This window comes from Lagopus leucura, unplaced genomic scaffold (assembly GCF_019238085.1).
Source record: "Lagopus leucura isolate 7727_CA_CO unplaced genomic scaffold, USGS_WTPT01 Super-Scaffold_741, whole genome shotgun sequence".
NCBI lineage: Eukaryota > Metazoa > Chordata > Aves > Galliformes > Phasianidae > Lagopus > Lagopus leucura.
Window position 1 is genome coordinate 10,504,228 of NW_024962256.1, and position 17,308 is coordinate 10,521,535.

Consider the following 17,308-nt stretch of genomic DNA (forward strand, 5'->3'; position numbering starts at 1 on the left):
CGCTGGCCGGAGCCGTGCTGCCAAATTCCAGTGCATTCGCAGGATGACCCGCAACAACCCTATTTCAGGCTTGGGTGTCTCTTTGGCTGTGGCTGCCAATTAGAGCAGGCAGTGCCAAATTATTTGGCGGATTGGTGCCACGGATAGACAGGCAGTCCCAGATTTGTGCTGCTTTCCTTGAAGCAATTATCATGACAATGACGCTGACTCAAATAAAAAAAAAAAACATGCTTTTATGGTGGAGGAGAGGACTGTGAGAAGACGTGGATGGGAAGCTTGAGACGAACTGATCCCATTTCTGGCGAAACGTTTCACTTGGCCTGTGACACCAACACATCTGCTGCTGCTTCTCTGGTCTGCAAACACGACCCAGTACTGATGGGCTGCAGGGTCCGGTGTTGGAGGACACAGGACATGGTCTGTGCCTCCCAGCTCTATGCAATTCTGTGCAGTGTTGGCCACCTGGAGTGATCGCAGTGGATGATGTGAGCATGTGTCCCCCTTGAGATCTTTGGCTCCATTCTCCAACAGCACATCACTGCAATCCTCTTGTATTTTTATTTTTTTTTTTAATTTCCTGCATAATAGTGACAACAGGAAAGCGAGGACAGGATAAATTTTAAAGGAGAACTGTGCTGATAGATTTGGGTAAACACAAGCTAAGCCTTTAGGGTCGGATGGCCCCAAGTTGGCCAAGTGGGGTACCCACCACAGCTGTCCCTACAAAAATAAGTCAGTGCTTTTGGCTAAGCTGGTCTTAGAGCAGTGGGAAGAAACTTAGTGTTGGCCACGGCTCCAGGGGCTCTTCAGGACCTCCACCATCCATGTGTTGCTTAGGCATCAATTTCAACCCGTGAAGGTAGAGGTGGATCCTCTCGAAAGGGGCACAGAAATTCCCTCCTGTGTGTGCCCTGCCCCACCCGTGGCTCCAGCATGCAAGGCTTCATGAGAGTATTCCGTTCCGACCCGAAACAAAGGCAGCCACTTCACGGCTGGAAGAAGTGGACTGTCAGGGGGAGTTTGTTTCCTTTGTTAATAAAAAGAGAAGAAAAAAGAGTTTATGGATCTTTTCCTGCATATGAATATTAAGTAGACTAGTTGTGGGAACGCTGATTTTAATTTCCTATGTCTTTATTTGGAATTCTACTCCCTCTTGGAAAGGTGTCTACTTAAATATAGGGGGAAAGGGAATTTAATGAATTACAAAAAGGGTTATTTTACATGGAAAATGTGTATTCCTGGCTATTTCCATTTAAAGAACATGACATTAGTGTGGAAATTGCCCCTTATGAACAGGTCATTAATGTCAACTCTACTAAAACTGACATCACCTGCTACTATTTTAATTGTGTGTTTTACTAATGCTAACCATTTTCCTGACAATAGAACCCCCATAAGCTTAATGAATCCGTGCAGAATACATAAACCAAGGTCAATATGTAAGAAATGCTTCAAACGTTAGGAAACTCTCTCTGCAAAGCTGAAAGAAAAGTTTATTATTCTTCTACGTTCGCATGAAAAAGAACAAAAATAGAAATCCTACGCAATGTGTTTTCCAGACCATAGTATATGTAAAGCTTTGATGCTTTTGGGAAATCTTTTCGATTAGCTACTATTTTATATGAAGAATAGGGCTTATTTAACCAGGTTACGTTTCCAAGATTTATCCTTTATTTTCCAATACAAGTGGCATATTAAAAAAAAAAAAAAAAATCCCAAATACTTCCTTAGTGTCATATGTAACAGTCACATTTTTTTCCCATGGTTTGGGGGGTGTGGGGGGAAAGAGAGAAAATGAAATCCAGATTTGTAATTCCTAACAGGAGAAATTCGATCCTTTCCAATGTTTAAGTAATATTTCCTGTAAAACATACGAGGCCATCTGCAGAGCTGTTTCCAGACACATTTTGAAGTGGCAAGGGCAACTGAAAGAGACCCGAATGGAGGCTGGCATTTCACCTCTGGGAGATGGAGCATTAAAGGTTTCTAAAAGCTGGTTCTACGATTTTACAAAGTATTCAACCACTGCATAGTTAATAATTTGTTTAATTTACCTACCTTTTATAGATGTGAGGAGGGGGAAATCCGCTCGGTAAGAGACGGTATAAAAACCAAGACAGCTGTAAAAAGCTAATGTACATCTATCGCGAATGCTTTGTGATTTTAGTTGATTGAAACTGTGTTTTATTCTTTACAGGCCACGTAGAAAGATTATAGGGAAATACTCACCTAGAACAACTGTACAGATTGAAACATATTTGGGCAGACAACAGAAACACCGAGCCCTTTTTGCTATTAAGTCTATTATGGAATTTTGTTTTATTGTTGATCTCCAGGGTCACCTTATGAATTTGTGTTAGTAAAATGTTACGGCCTCACTATAATATTCACTTTGTGGAAGGGCCTGCATTTACCAAATCTCATCCGAGATCGAATATAAATGAGAAACTTGCATCTCTCTTCAAGGAACACATTTTACACTGTTTTCTCCCCCTTTTGAATTACAGACAGATTCTAAAATTGAATTCTTTTTTTATGCCAGGGTTCAGTAAAAGTGGCTGAGCAGCCAGGATTACCTCTTGATGTATGTCTGAAATTCAAAATTTGCATTGCTCAAATAGTTAATGTCAGGGCCAGAATCTGCCCTTAGACATGCATATTTGGGAACCCTATTAACTTTCATGGAAACTGCACTTTATAATGTTTGGATGCACTCAAATGTGATACATTACAGAGCTATGTTCCTTCGTTCTCCTTTAAGACTCAGAATTTGCTGCTATTTTTACTGTGCAGACCAATGCATCCATTTCTATTCTTCCAGCACAGACCAGTCTGCAGTGTGTTGTTGTACCTGTACTCTGATGCCTCTTGCCATGCACTTGAGATCTAACAAGACAAACAGGATATGGCCCACAATGCCTATGACATTTGAAAATTGTCACCAGAATTCTGGACCGGTGTTTAAGTAGCATTTCTGTGTGTGCTTGAGGGGACAGTCATGGCTTCCTGCCCTGGACACTCCCTCCCCAGGCACCCTTGTCTCCAGCAATTTTTGGTAAAAATTGAGTTGAGAGAGTATTTGGAAAATTCACTACATCTACTGCTCCACTATTCATTTATTCTTATTAATAATAAAATGAAGCCAGATTCCATCTTCATGCTGTACTTATGGCACAGCTCTTCATCTAGGGGGTGGAAGAGCCCTCTACTATCAACATCCTTGCCTTTGTACAAATGTGTTTTGGACCTACTCCATTCAGGCACCAGTGGTACCAGGACCCCACCAGCATCCCAAACAGTCATCCATTGGCCTATGTCCTGAGAGTCAGTGCAGGGATCAAAGAGATCTTCAGCCCCTCGCTGTCACCCCATGTGCTGCCCTGAGTCTTGAAACATCCCCTACGTGAAGATGGATTTGCTCCCACCCCTGCATCTTTTCCTTTTGTACTTGCAAGAGTTCTATCATTGCATTTCAAAGGCTGTGAGGAATGAGTGGGAGGAAATGCATGAAGCCATTTTCCAGATTAGGGCTTTTTTTCACAGCACCTTGCCCATCCCATCAGCTGCTTCCAGCACGCGGTGCCGCGGCGGTGCGCTCTGATCCCATATGAAGTCAGAAAGAGCCTTCACAGCTGTCACTTGCAGTTCCTACCAAAGCGAAACACTTCCTACAAGGGAAGCACACATTACAGCTGAATTATAAATGAGGGTTGGTATTTTTGCGAGGTACAAATCGGAGGCATTCTCCATATTGTTAGAATACCAATTTTATTTTCCTGGTATGTAGTACCCAGTGCAGCGCGGCGTCCCCGGAGATGCGGCCATTCTCCGGAGATTACTTCAGCATTGCATTACCGCTATCACATATCCATTATATATACTCTTTCAGACAAGTGGAAATGTTTTCACAAAAACAATCTGGAATCTTGGCTTAAAACCCAAGTTTGCTGTCAAGACAAACAGAGTAGCCTCAAAGAGGACTTATTTTTATTTTGTTCAGACAAGTATGTTGTTTCTGGATTATAATAAGTGAAAATATAGCAGCTATCAGTCTTCGGTTTATTTGACAAGCTCCCTCTGACATACCTACAGGAATAAGCCCCGGCCTTGCAAACTCACTCTCACTCAGGTATTCCCTTTGGCTTCAGTGCTTTTATTAGCGTGATTAAGGGCCACTCTCATTTACAGGACAGAAGCCATAGGATGGGATGATTTATCTGTTCACCCATTCCTTATTTTGTAAAGTTTTAAAAGCCTTTGCTGTGCTCAGGGCTCGTCAGCATCAGTCAGAGCTCGTGTCCCATCACCTATCAAGCAAGGTCAATGAGCAGGTTATAATCAGGTGCCAAATAAACAAATGCAAACTTGAAATCAAGTGATTTACTGTCCATTTTCATTAAGCTCTTCCCAAGGATGCAAACACTTTATGCCGCACAGGGGACCTTTGGGGAGGGTCAGCTGCTATGCTGAAGTGAAGCGCAGTGTGATGCTTTTCACCCAAATGGAGTTTCACCATATTGAGCATAAAGGGAGGGCAGCCTGGCCTGGGGAGCAGCACACTGTAAACAGAGCTGTGTCTTCACCTGGCAGCAAATTCTCTGCTGCAAAGTGCGTGGAGTGTTAACATTTGTGTGCTTACGTTACTCTCAGTTTTCTTGCTTCTAGACGAGGATTTTCCTTCTATTGTAAGCTAAAAATATGTTGGGACATGATGGATTCTAGCTTCATTATGAACCTCAGCTCACCTTTCAATTGAAATTTCAGTTTGTGTAAGGATTCCAGCACGGAGCTGGATTGTTTGAAGGCAGCAAGACATGTCTGAAAGCATGCTGAGGTCTGGCCTTGATGGAAAATCAAGAGCCCAGTCCAAGCTTTGGGGTCTAACCCATTATATCCAAGGCTGGGTGGTTCTGGTGAGACTCTGAAACATTATCTTGGTCTTCTGCAGACTGCCGGGCTCCTTCCAGCTGGTCATATCCATCCAGGCTCTATGTGGCTCTGGGCAGCCTGCTCTAGCAGTTGGCAACTCTGCACGTAGCAGGAGGTTGAAACTAGATGATCGTTGTTGTCCTTTTCAACCCAGGCCGTTCTATGATTCTGTATGTGTGGTTTATAGCAGCATGGGCTGAGCTGCACATCCGGATGCGATCGGAAGAGGGACATCAGCGGGCAGAGCAATGGGCTGCCCTGAGGCACACAGAGAAGACTCTCCAGAGTTTGATGGTATAAATCAGATTGAGACTGTGCTGAAGCGCTGTTTAGGAAAGACATGTCACTTGGAGCACGCAAAATATTGAGCAACTTGAATTGTTTTTCCACGAAGCTTATCCCTTGATAGCACTTTCCTCTCTTATATCTCCTTAATACAGCATAATTTAAATGTTTTCTAGGCAGAGTTATGCTTATACTGCTTCTTTTCCAACGTAATATTGGCTGTAATATAGATGTATTGGCAAGAAGTCACGGTTTGCTTCTTTGCCATTTTGTGAGTTTCCTAATCCAAAACAAGAATGTAGAACTTAACTTACTCTGAAATTTCGCAAATGCTTCTTACAAACAAATGGTTTATACACAGTTTTTCTGTGTTTGTTTTATAAATTGTTCCATTCCCATATCTTAGAAAATTTCCCAAATGAGACCGAGCAAAAATTTTTTTCACCCTCTCTTTTTTCTTTTTCCTAAAGGTTGCATAAATATTTCACATGTATCTCCCTTTAATTAGATTAAAAGATTGTAAAGTGGCAGAGAGTTTTCTCTTTCCCCAAATTAGACATGAGAACCACAAACAAATTAATTTGTGTCTCAGGGTTCTGACTGGGCCTCTTGGCCTCCTCCAGCTCTAACACAGGCACTCGTGACCCTCTGGATTTCAAACGCCTGAGGGTAAAAAGCAATTATAAAAACATGACTCTCCCAGATCAGCTTTCGAATCTGCCTTGTCTCTGTTTTATTGATGGGAGATTGAAGGAAGATTCAAATCAGCTCTCCTTCAATTCTTTACCAGCAGCAAAATGCAGAAATCATTTGCTTTTTCTTTATAAATGACTTTGTCCTGCTTTATTATTCTGGGTATTTGACTTAACAAGGCTATATTGAATATTTATTTCTAGTTTTCCTATTTGTAAATATTCATTGCTTTGCCCCTTGTTTTCTTTTTCAGAATATTTTTTTTTCACAGCAATTAGAGCAAGAACTAATTAATACCGGTATTTTTTTAATAGCTAAGGAATGCACACTCACTCAAATTAGGATGATCTTTTTCTCATTGGCCTGTCATTGGGACCTTAATGCACAACCATATTAGAAAACTAAAACAATTAAGTATCTGGTAGCTTTTACTTCTCTGCATGATTACTGATGATCATGTTTTTGTATTTACTGGTATGGTTGGGGTGAGAACAAACCATTAACTTTAAATCCTAGCAGCACTGTGCACATATACAAAATCCAATCATTTCCCAAAGAAAGGAAGGAGGAGAGGTTGGCACAGAAGTTGGGAAGTACAGGCATGGGGAGTAGTCAGGCTCTTTGTTTGCACCCAACCTAACGTAAGACATATGGGTGGTGATGTCTGAGCCTGAGAGGAGACTTTGTGTGAGTGCCGCAAGGGCAGCCTCTATTTTTCTTCTTCTTTTTGGAATAACGTGGTTTTGGCTTTGGTTTCAGGCCAGGTGGAGGGCAGGGTCCAGCTTGCGAGGCGTTTGCATTCCAGATGAATGCAGTTGTCAGATGAATATCATAGAATCATAGAATCATGGAATGACTTTGATTGCAAGGGACCTCGAGGATCATGAAGCTCCAAGCCCTCCGTCACAGATAGGGCCGCCAACCTCCACATTTAATACTAGACCAGGCTGCCCAGGGCATACCAGGGAATACAAAGGGCTAAGGGCCAATGATGGGGCCTTACAATTTTGTGCAAGTGAACATACCCTTCAGCCCACATGTTGCCTTTCTGAACACTACTGGGGTGGCATTGCAGATAAAAATGCCTTGTAGCTCAGATGGTGGCTTGTTTAAATGATACAACACAGACATTCAATTTTAAGAAGCTGGAGCTTTATTTTTGGAATCCTAGAATGTGTACAGAATTTAAAAAGCCTAAAGCTATAATGTTTTACTGCTCCTTTGATAAAATTTATATTTAATCATATCTTAAAAACTGTTCTCATTCTGCCACTTGATGTTACCAACCAAGCGGAACCCATCAATGCAACACTATCTATCAACTCTTCTTTTATTTCATTCTCCTACAACTCCTTTTTAATGGTATATACGTTAATGAATTACAGTGGAGTTTCTGTGAAGTGCAAATGAAAATTATGCTCATACCAAGAGTGGAACCATTACCCACGGATTCTCTGTTACTCTGTTGGAAACAAAATGCTGAATCTGACCCATTTATGCTGCCGAACCTCCAACATGCAGAAGATGAGATTTCCAAAAGTTGTGATCTGTGGCCATTATTCAGCGTCTTCAGATCTTAGGAGGAAATTCAATACCCACAGGGTGATGAGGCCCTGACTGTGCTGCCCAGAGCTGTGAGCGCCCCATCCCTGGATGTTTCCAAGGCCATGGATGGGCCCTGGGCAACCTGAGCTGGGAGAGGTGTCCCTGCACACAACAGAGCTGGAACTGGATGGGCTTTAAAGTCTTCCAACCCATCTCTTCCCATGATTCTATGATCTTCATCTAAGCTTTTCACTAACTTTTTTTTAGGACACACTTCCTGAAGAGGTGGGGGCATTGTGCATGCAGTGGTTCACAGCCCAGGCTGATGAGGATGAGCAACTCATTGGTAGCTTGGCTGAATTTCCAATGATGCCTATTTGCTGCTGGCAATTATGGGATTACACAGGGATTTGTGCAGTGAGATACCGATCTCTTTATCAAATTTGTCTCTTTAAAACAGTAGTTAGACTGATTAGAATCTCTGCTAAACTCTCCCTACAGCTACACCTGTTATCTCTGCTGTTGTAATGCTGTTGGATGTGCACTTCTGGGGGTAGACGGTGGCGTTTGGTGATGCACTGTGCATGTTCCATGCAGCATGAATGAGTTAAATGCGTTTCTCTCCATTTTTTTTTTTCTTCAGAACTGAAACATGTCCAGCAAAGTTGGTGGTCTCCATAAGAAATTCAAACTCTCTGCTGACCAAGTGAAAACACATATGTGAATGTATCAGGCATATACATAATCTTGGCTGAAAGTCAGCACCGGTGACAATTTCACTCAGTGGAATCTTAATTTTGATCCCCACTCTTAAAAATCATGTTTGTGTCAGGAATTTTACTTAGAAGACCTTTTAGCCTTTTAGTATCAGGCTGATTTCTCAAGTTGTTAATAATTTTGTTACAATATGAAGACACTCTATTTTTAATCCTGTATAAATTTGAATTAAAAATCACATCCATTCAGTATAGTGAGCCAGAACAATCTTTTTCTTTTTCTCTTTCTTTTTCTTTTTCTTTTTCTTTTTCTTTTTCTTTTTCTTTTTCTTTTTCTTTTTCTTTTTCTTTTTCTTTTTCTTTTTCTTTTTCTTTTTCTTTTTCTTTTTCTTTTTCTCTTTTTCTCTTTCTTTTTCTTTTTCTCTTTCTTTTTCAGAAGTATCCAGTATGGACTACAGCTGCTGAGAAGACGCCAGACTAAACGGACCATTGGAAATTGCACGTGCCGATATCATTCCTTTAAATAGGAATGATTTGCTCTTATGCTTGATAAACACATAAGTAGAAGCCTAGTCTTTTCATTTCTGCCTCTTTTCCTGGAGGGCCAGGGGATCTCCCAGTGCTGTCTGTTCTTTTCCTCTGTGTTTTGCAGGCAAGGGAATCTCATGCAAGCCTCAGCTCCACATCCTCTGAAGAGGCAACATTAAAGTCAGCACTTGACTGCACTGAATTTTACAGGATTTTCTCCCAAGTATGATATCTTTTAAGTGAATGGAGTAATTGAGGAATCTTTCTCTAAATTATTGACTGGGTGTCTGGAGAAGAGATGAATGAGAAATATCTTTATTCCTGCAAAAGGTTTAGGTGCACTGAGTTAATCTTGTGCCTTCTGATGTGACCCTTTCTGAGTGTTATTTAGGAAGAACCCTTCATGCTAAGCCTGTGGGGACACTGCACGTGTGTGAGGAAGAATAGACTAAATTTTGGTGCTAGACACTCGAGATTTTCCACGTTTCCAATTTTCTTTTCTTCTAGTTAGTCAGGAGACAGAAGCAAGAGGAGGGAGCTGAAGAACAGACATTATAACCCGACATCGCCCTGCCTTTCCGTTCACAGTCTCCTAGTATTTGGCAGTAATATTTATGCTGTCTTAGGTAGAAAAGTTTGGGGGTGAGCAACGGGAGGAGAAGCTGCTCAGAGGCATTGCATTCAGCAGGAGCTGAGCTCTGGGAGGGCTGGGAGGGCCTGCAGTGCCGGGTTGGCTCAGGGAAGTTGTGCCATGAATGCACCCAGAGGGAATGTGCATTCTGGTTGGAGCGGCTTGGGAAGGCAAAATGCATCTCAGCTCACTGCCAGGCTTATGTGTAGGCAGCCTGAATTTGTTCTGGAGGGAAAGAAAGGTAAGGGAAAGCATGTATATAGCTCTGCATTTATAGAGAAAGGCTAACAGGAAAGAGAACGCAGACACTGCAATGGGTTTTCTTCTTCCAGCAACGTCTCCAGCATCGCTTGAGTGAGAGAAGGGGACTGTAAGTATCTGTTTTTCTGTAAAAAGAAAAATTATTTGATACAAATTTGATCACACTGGTAAGGATTAAAGGCTGTTTGCTGCAGAATGTATTCTCTTCTTAAGAAAAACAAATGGAAATCATTTATAGATAGCTTTGAAATGCTTTCCCAAAATTATTTTCCTGCTTTGTTTTGTTTTTTCTTTTTCTTTCTTTTGCCCCTCATGTGCCACTAGAGATCAGCATATTTTTAGGTATTTAAGCAATCATTATGCCAACAGAGGGGCTTAAATAGGGATACAGCATGACTATTGAGCAGGGAAATTGCTCATGACTGGCAAAACAAAACAAATAAAAATCAGGCCTGAAGGCATTCTGAGAACAACTTTTTGCATCCAGTCTTCATATTCCCCTGCTTTCTCAGAGGTCTGGGGCAAATCTCTCTCTTTCCATTATACCAGGTTTTTGTTGTTGTTGTTGTTTTTCTGATGACACAGAAATCAGTGTGAAATATGGGAGCACACATTTCTAATTTTATTACTGCTTTAATGCATTCATTGCATTATTGGATCCATGATTCTGTATAGGCATCTTCAAGACTGAAAACTAGCAGGATCTTCTCCAACTTCCAGGTTGCCACAGAAAATTAAAATAAATATAGATTTTTACATTTTATCAATTTCTGGTTCTGTGAAGCCTGTCCATTTCCTCACTTTTACAAATCGACTAAGCTTTCCATTTCATATCTGAGAGGGCTCAGGAGACCCGCAGGCGAGGCTCCTGCCTTTGAAGATGTTCTCTCCTCCATGCACACGCACACTCACAAGTTCACGCACACTCTTGTTGCTCAGTTTGCTGGTCAGCCCTTCCAAGTAATTAATGTTTGGCAATCACCAGTCAAAGAAGAGCTCATCATTTTTCTGATTTTGGAAGATTTCTCATGCTGAATGGAGCTTACTAATCCTGTGCTGGCACACAGTTCTACAGGCTTTGTGTGCATGGCTTGGAGGCGATTGCCAGTCAGACCTGGAGCATGGTGACGTCCCCAGTCCGGGAGTTACTCACCATGGGGCAATCCCATTGCTGCCCTGTTGTCCCCTAACAAACTACTGATCAGGTTTAAGGTTACTCTCCTTCTGACATCTCCCCAAAGGATTTCATTTTCATACATGGGATAGCTCAGCAGTAAGAGTAAAATTAGGAAGCACATATTGTGGTTCACACAAGGGCACCTTCTCTTCTTCCCAGGCTTTTGCTTACCTTCATGCCTTGAGTTCAGGCACAGCAAGACCCATGAAACGTTCATTCACACTTCACAATTCCAAATGCCTCTTGGCTTTGTCAGCTTGTCAGGTGCTGGATTTCTGCAGGAAAACTCCTCAGAAAGGAGTTACTGTGACAAACTTAGCTTCCATCAGGACAGCATTCAGTCAGCACCTTCCATGGGGTCCTGGTGCAGATGGGCACAGAAGATGGGGAGCAGCACCCAAGGACACCTGGCTTTTTGACCTCTGTGCTTACAAGAAGAAGTAACTGAACTAACACGATTTTTTTTATTATTTGTCAGGTAATATTTTTGAGGCTTAGCACCAAGAGGTGGTTAAGCTGAAATTTTACAGGCACTAAACTGTTTTTGCAAATGCCAGTGAGGCAGCTCCATCCCACGCTGAAGGCTATGTCCACTGTGGCTGTGGGATGGGGATAGCAGCGAGGTGGTCGAACCAGGGGGGATGAAGCAGGGACTTGGGATGCAGGCAGCCCCAATGGGCTTTGGAGGCAGCTCCCATCTTTGCTTCTACAGATTTCAGTCACACTGTCCTTGTCAGAGACTTCTGCCTCAAAATGAAATGTGATCAATGAGCATTTGCACTCTGTAATAATTGTGTTTTCCTTCGGAGCTTGTTACAGAAAAGCTGACTCTGTCAGCACATCCTAAAGTGGGTTTCCTGCTTAAAAACAGGAGTGCCAACAGAAGAGGTTAGGGAGATTTGTGCTGCTCTGAAATGGAGTCTCTAGGTGAAATTAATGTATTAAATTTTCAAGGTAATTGTAACTTCTTGCCTTAAAATGTTTTTAATACTCTCAAGATGAAACATAGATATCTTTTCAAAACTTTCATGGTCAGGCTTCTCTCTAATATCCACAGCACTAATTTACTGGGAACATTAAGTAGCAAGAACTCCTTTTATTTGATATAGGTTTTTACCAAGGACATAATGATCCAAATCAAGAATCCATGGATCTCCTGCAAAACTCCTTGGATTTTGAATCACTGATTAAAACAAATGTGAGCAAAGGACAAATAAAAATGTTAGCATGCAGTTGTGCAGGAGAATCCTTATCTCTTCTGCTTTTTTAACTAATTGAAGAAGCTAATTTCAAGCAAAAACAACACAATGCTCACTTGGATGAAACAGTTTCCAGTACTAACAAGGGAATTCATGTAAAGGTAATGGTTGCAACTTGTTCTGAGTCCTTGCAAAAAGAAGCGGAAAGAAAATATTGATTGTTCACTGCTAACAAAAAAGGAAGAAAACAGAAAGAGGAGAGTGAGATAAACCAAGTGTTTTCACAAAGCTCTTTTTGGTCAATTTTGGACGTAATTAGAGAAGTAGCTTGCAAGGCTGGGAAAAGCTACACAGCCAAGTGAGCTGAGCTCTGCCAATGCCTGGGTCCATTTCACGAGCAGGGTTGTGACTTGTGAGAAGGTGCATGCACACCTGGGGGGAAAAGGAGATTGCTGGGTGACAGAAGGCTTTGCAAATGTCTTATCAGCATCCAGACAGTTGCTTGTGAATCTGGTTTGTCTTTATCTGACGTTTCTGTCATGGAAGGGGAAAAACCAGCACCCTTCATTAGCCTTGTAAATCCTGGCCTGGAACACCCCATGCAGCTTGCTCTCAAGACAAGGAATCCTCCAACTGCACGTTTTCAGTCAGTCCTCTCGATCCCTGCTCTTGCTATTCCCCAAAATCTGCCAAGTCTGTTGAACTTCCTCAGAGTGACCCTCCCGTTTAATTCATGGGCCGTTTCGTATTTACAGAGAGGTCAATAAAAGCTTTCCAGAGCTGCAAACCCCTCTGTAATGGTTGTCCTGAGCAATACAGCCTGAAGAGCCCCAACAGGAAATTGGTAAAGCAGCAGCCAATTTCCTCCTGCTCTTTTACTGCCGTTTGGTCTTCCTGCTCTGCTCATATCCCCACTGCTGAATTATGCTAGAAATGGTGGGAGATTTCCAGCGCCACGTATGCAGGAGAGCTCATGTCATTCACAGAATTTTATGTGAGGTTAATCAAACATTGGATTTGTTTAATTAATAGTAGCTGTTAGGTGAAAGCTGAGTTCGGTGTCTGGTCCCATTTTGTTTCTGGCATTGTACTGATCTTTTGTTACCCATGCTTAAAATGAGGGCAACGTCTGTGCACGTTCCAGGCTGTGGTTTCCAGACACGGGGAAATCTTTGGGTGTAGGGAGAGATGCAGTGCAGTGACAGCCCTCAACTTCTGCCCTCTGCTCCAAGAAAAGAATATCTTCTTTGGAAGAGTGAGGAGAGTGGTGTTATGAAGCATCTTTGGTTAGTAAAGGTGCTACAAAGGCTGCAGTGGAACTGGCAACAACTCACTGGAGCAGATCGGTTCAGTAAAACTGTTGGTACTGAGTACCAGATGTTCTCAACAAAAGCCTTTCCAAGGTGATCGTGATGACAGCGAGCCCAGTCCTGCAAACTGCAAACCCACGACAGCCTAGAACACGTCTTCTGGTTTAGTTTCACTCAAAAGAGATGCAGCCTGTGTGCTCCACGCTGGCTGTGTGATGCCAACCCAATCGGGGACATCTGGGAGGTGGCCTTCAAAAGCGTATTCCCAACCCGAGCTCCATCAATTGCACTGATGCACGAAGGGACTTTCCTTCATTGAGCTCGGTGGCACACAACTGCTGCACCCCGCATCCCAGGAGAAGAGCACACAGCTCTAATTTAGATGCCTGGGCTGCCTCTGCAGTGCCTGGGGAGTGTTTAGCATCTTGGAAAGCCCTACTTACCTGTGACAGCAAAGGTCCTGAGTGCCCAAAATAATCAATGGGATATGCGAATGCTACAGCACCTAAATCCCACACCTCCCCGAGCCTTCCTCTGTGCCTCACAGCCTCAGTCCTTTGTCTAAGGTAGCTGTTTACTTGTCATCTCCCCCAGGCAAAGGGATGGAAGGCTGAGGAAACTGTAGCAATTGCGTGTGCTTTCCTAAATGATCGCAGCACACATTTTGGTCTTCACACTTGTAACTTGTCTGTGTTTCCTTCAATGGCTGGTAGTTCTAAAAGAAATAAAATAGCTCTCGAATTTGGTAAAGCTCTCCTTTCTCTCAAAGAAACACACTAATTGCTTATAGCCATGCATTCCTAGCTGTAACGATGTCATTGTTTTCTGAAAAGTAGAACATTTCCAACACAAAGCAATTGTTTTTAACCCAAACAGCTGAAAGAATCACTCCAGAAGTTAAGAGAGCAGTTTGACTCTCCTTTTCCCTGCTGGGTGTGAACCCTTTGTGTACCAGGAGGGGTTCCTCCCCAGGTGGCCCTGGGAAGAATAATCCCACCTGGGGCTTCCATTTTGGGCACCTGGACGCAACGTAGGGACTCAGAGCATGAGAGCAAAGCTAAACTGGGAACCAGGAATGATTAAACTGGGAGCGTTAAGGACTTCAGTATCAGTTCAGGACTGTGCAGGTAAAGAACTTTTGCAATTAAAATTAACGATAAAAAAAATCAGATTATTAAAGAAAAAATACTGGTGGAGCAGTACCATTTAGATTAACTTTGCTTTGTGCGTGGATGCAATGCAGAGTCACGGTTGAAGCTCTCCTGCAGCACTCAAGGCCACTGGCTCTGATTTTTCAAGCCTCAAAAGAAAAAACAAATCCGAATAACGGTGCTTGTGATTTCCTGAATTTATTCATTTATGGAAAGAAATGAAGCACAATCGAATCTCTCTCGTGGAGAAGATTGCAGTCATAAACTCTTAAATGATTGGATTACCTGTCTTGTATCGTATTATCTTTTGTGCTAGTTACGTATTGTTTCAAAGCTACAAAAATAACAGCTCTTCTGTTTGAAATATTTTTCTTAGCTTTGCCTCTTGGTCATAAAATGTAATCTGATACTTTTTTTCTTGAAAGGTTCCTTGTAGGTTTTAGCTGTTCTTTAAGTTATGCGCTTCAGTCTCAAGTTTGATTTTTGTCAGTTAACCTCACACCTCAAATACAGATTTTCTCTCCAGGCTACCACTTTGATTCTTCTAGTCAACCCCAAACTTAGCAAAACTACGGATGTGCATATTCTCTTTTTTTAACCATAATTATCAAGTTTGTTCATTTTTTTTTTTCTTCTCCCCTTCAGGATCTTTCTGGCAAGCATTGCACTCTCCTGGGTTTCGATGCTGTGAGAATTACAATTCATCCAGAGTTCAAGCCTTTGGTTAAGACAATGTCCTCAGGGTTATGAGGTATGTTAAATGGCAGAAGAAAAAGCTACTGTTCTGGTTCTCCTGCTCAGCTGCATTGCATCAGGTGTACTGTGGAATAGCTAATCCCATTCTATTTAGACATCCAGACCTCAACTCCACAGAGGTCACTTCTGCAACCCAGCAGAGCTTTGTGGGCTTTCCCTTTGACCTTGGCCATGTAGAAGCACCAGGACCTCACACGCAATTAAAAACATGGGGTAGGAGTACCACAACTCAGTGTCAGGCCCATTCTTTATTCCCTTTTCTCTGGAAGGAAATGACTGGAATATGACTCAGCCCTCTGCTAATCCCAGAAGTAGGTGAGATCAATCCCCGTGTAAAGGCATGGCACCTCCCACAGCTCTGCTTCTAGACATGGTGCTTGTGGGTTTTAGCAGCCTCTAGTGAAAAGACAAGGAGAAATTCTTTGCTGTTTTTTTTTTTTTCTTTTGTTGTTTTTGTTTCATACTTTCATTTTTGTTTTATCCATAAAGACTCCTTGAAGCTGAAACACTTTGCAGAAGCACCCATTGATGCCCAGAAAGAGGAGCACTTTCTATTTAAGTCAGCAGCTTGCTTATCTTGTAGACTGCCAGGGAGACCAAGCCCATGGGTTACAGCTTTTAGAGGCCCCTCTACATCACCCAGCTCTCCCTCCATCAGCATGGGGCTGCCAAGGGCTGTATTGAACCCATCTGAAGTGAGGCCTCAGCTCCCAGGAGTGCCCCAGCCTCTGGTCAAGCAGATCCCATCCTGTTGGCTCCTGGCAGATTGGGTATTCAACAAGCTTCACAGACCCATCACAGGGGCCCTTTCCTATTTCTTTTTAAGGAAACATTCTGATATGATATTTTCTCCCTCTGTGGGAAATGTCAACATTTATGAAATGGGAGCAAACTGTTTAAATTTTTTATAGACTGAAAAGATTAAGCTTTGGCCAGCTCTCGTCAAAATTTCCCTGGTTCCCCATAAGCAAATGAATTTGAGTGAAAAAGCATCGTTGTCTGTAGTGCTGCACAGAGAAAGCCATCAACTTGTTCCCTGCAGTCCTACCTTGTTACTTGAGTATGCATGGGAATCTGAGGTGTGTCTTTATAGGTCTGTATTTCCACGACCTCCAGTATTCTTTCTCTCATTTGTTATTTTATCGTGTAACCTGGATAGAGCTACAATTCTAGTGGCACTTTAAAACACTATTGCTTGTATATGCTCCAATTGCAGCTCTGATGAAGCAGATGAGATAAAGCAGTGTTCTCATCTCTGCATCTCAGACACAATAAGGACAGATAAAGAAATGCAAAGACCATTGCAAAACACTGTTTATTACTATTTTCAGTGGCAGTGAGTACTCCAAATGAATCTCTGCACAGCTGAACTTTTGCACAGACAATACTGCTGGGACCTCAGCCGACCACAGTCAGCTCATTTTTGCATCTGAATCCCTAAAAAAAGAACACCCAGACTTTTAGGGTGGAATTCATTTTAATCAAATATTTGGGTCTTATGCTGCGGCTTTAAAATAATCACTGTCCAGTGGAAAGTGATACAATATGGCACACTGAAAAACATTCCCAAATTCACCGGAATGCAATCACTGAGGAGTTCATTTTCTGTAAGGTCTTAAAACACAACCATGCAGTAAAAAAACTTTATTTCATTGTCTGGCTATTCTGCCAAGTCCGTTCCTTCCTGGAATGTTTATTAAATTTAGTTTCATGTGGTCTGTAAATATATATACATATATGCATTCATATCTGGTCTCCTCTTGCCTCAGGAGGCTGGGTGGTCTGCAGCCTGCTTTGGGGGAATTAGTACTAGCGCTCAAATTTTAGCTACATGCAAAGATGTGACAAAACAAATTTGCTTTCCCTGTGGGAGCTTTGTCCTCCCTGTGGATGACTAAATCTAGATTACATAGCTCGTGCCGATAAAAATGCAACAATCTTTTCTTTCGTTATTATTTTTGTGTTTGAGTTTTTCTTTCTTTTTTTTGTTTTCTTTTTTGACCAAGAGCACGGAGTATTGACTTGATGATTCCAACGCAGCTGTCTGGCAGTGTTAATCAATGATCTCTGCTTGCTCACAATGTACTACCAGCGTTAGATCATGGTGACAAGAGCAGTACAAGCTTA

At 42.2% G+C, this 17,308-nt stretch overlaps 1 long non-coding RNA gene across 3 annotated transcripts in view; it reads left to right on the forward strand.

The window, feature by feature from the left end:
• Positions 1 to 17,308, forward strand: part of LOC122175862 — a 43,219-nt gene that overhangs the window by 24,577 nt on the left and 1,334 nt on the right. The window contains exons 5-8 of one of the 3 annotated variants that reach the window (XR_006177532.1): positions 8,605 to 8,919; positions 9,660 to 9,697; positions 15,071 to 15,176; positions 17,188 to 17,302. This is a non-coding gene — a long non-coding RNA (uncharacterized LOC122175862). Of the gene's footprint in view, positions 1 to 8,604; positions 8,920 to 9,659; positions 9,698 to 15,070; positions 15,177 to 17,187; positions 17,303 to 17,308 lie in introns of those variants that run through there. The other 2 variants (XR_006177530.1, XR_006177531.1) reach the window with 2 other exon arrangements.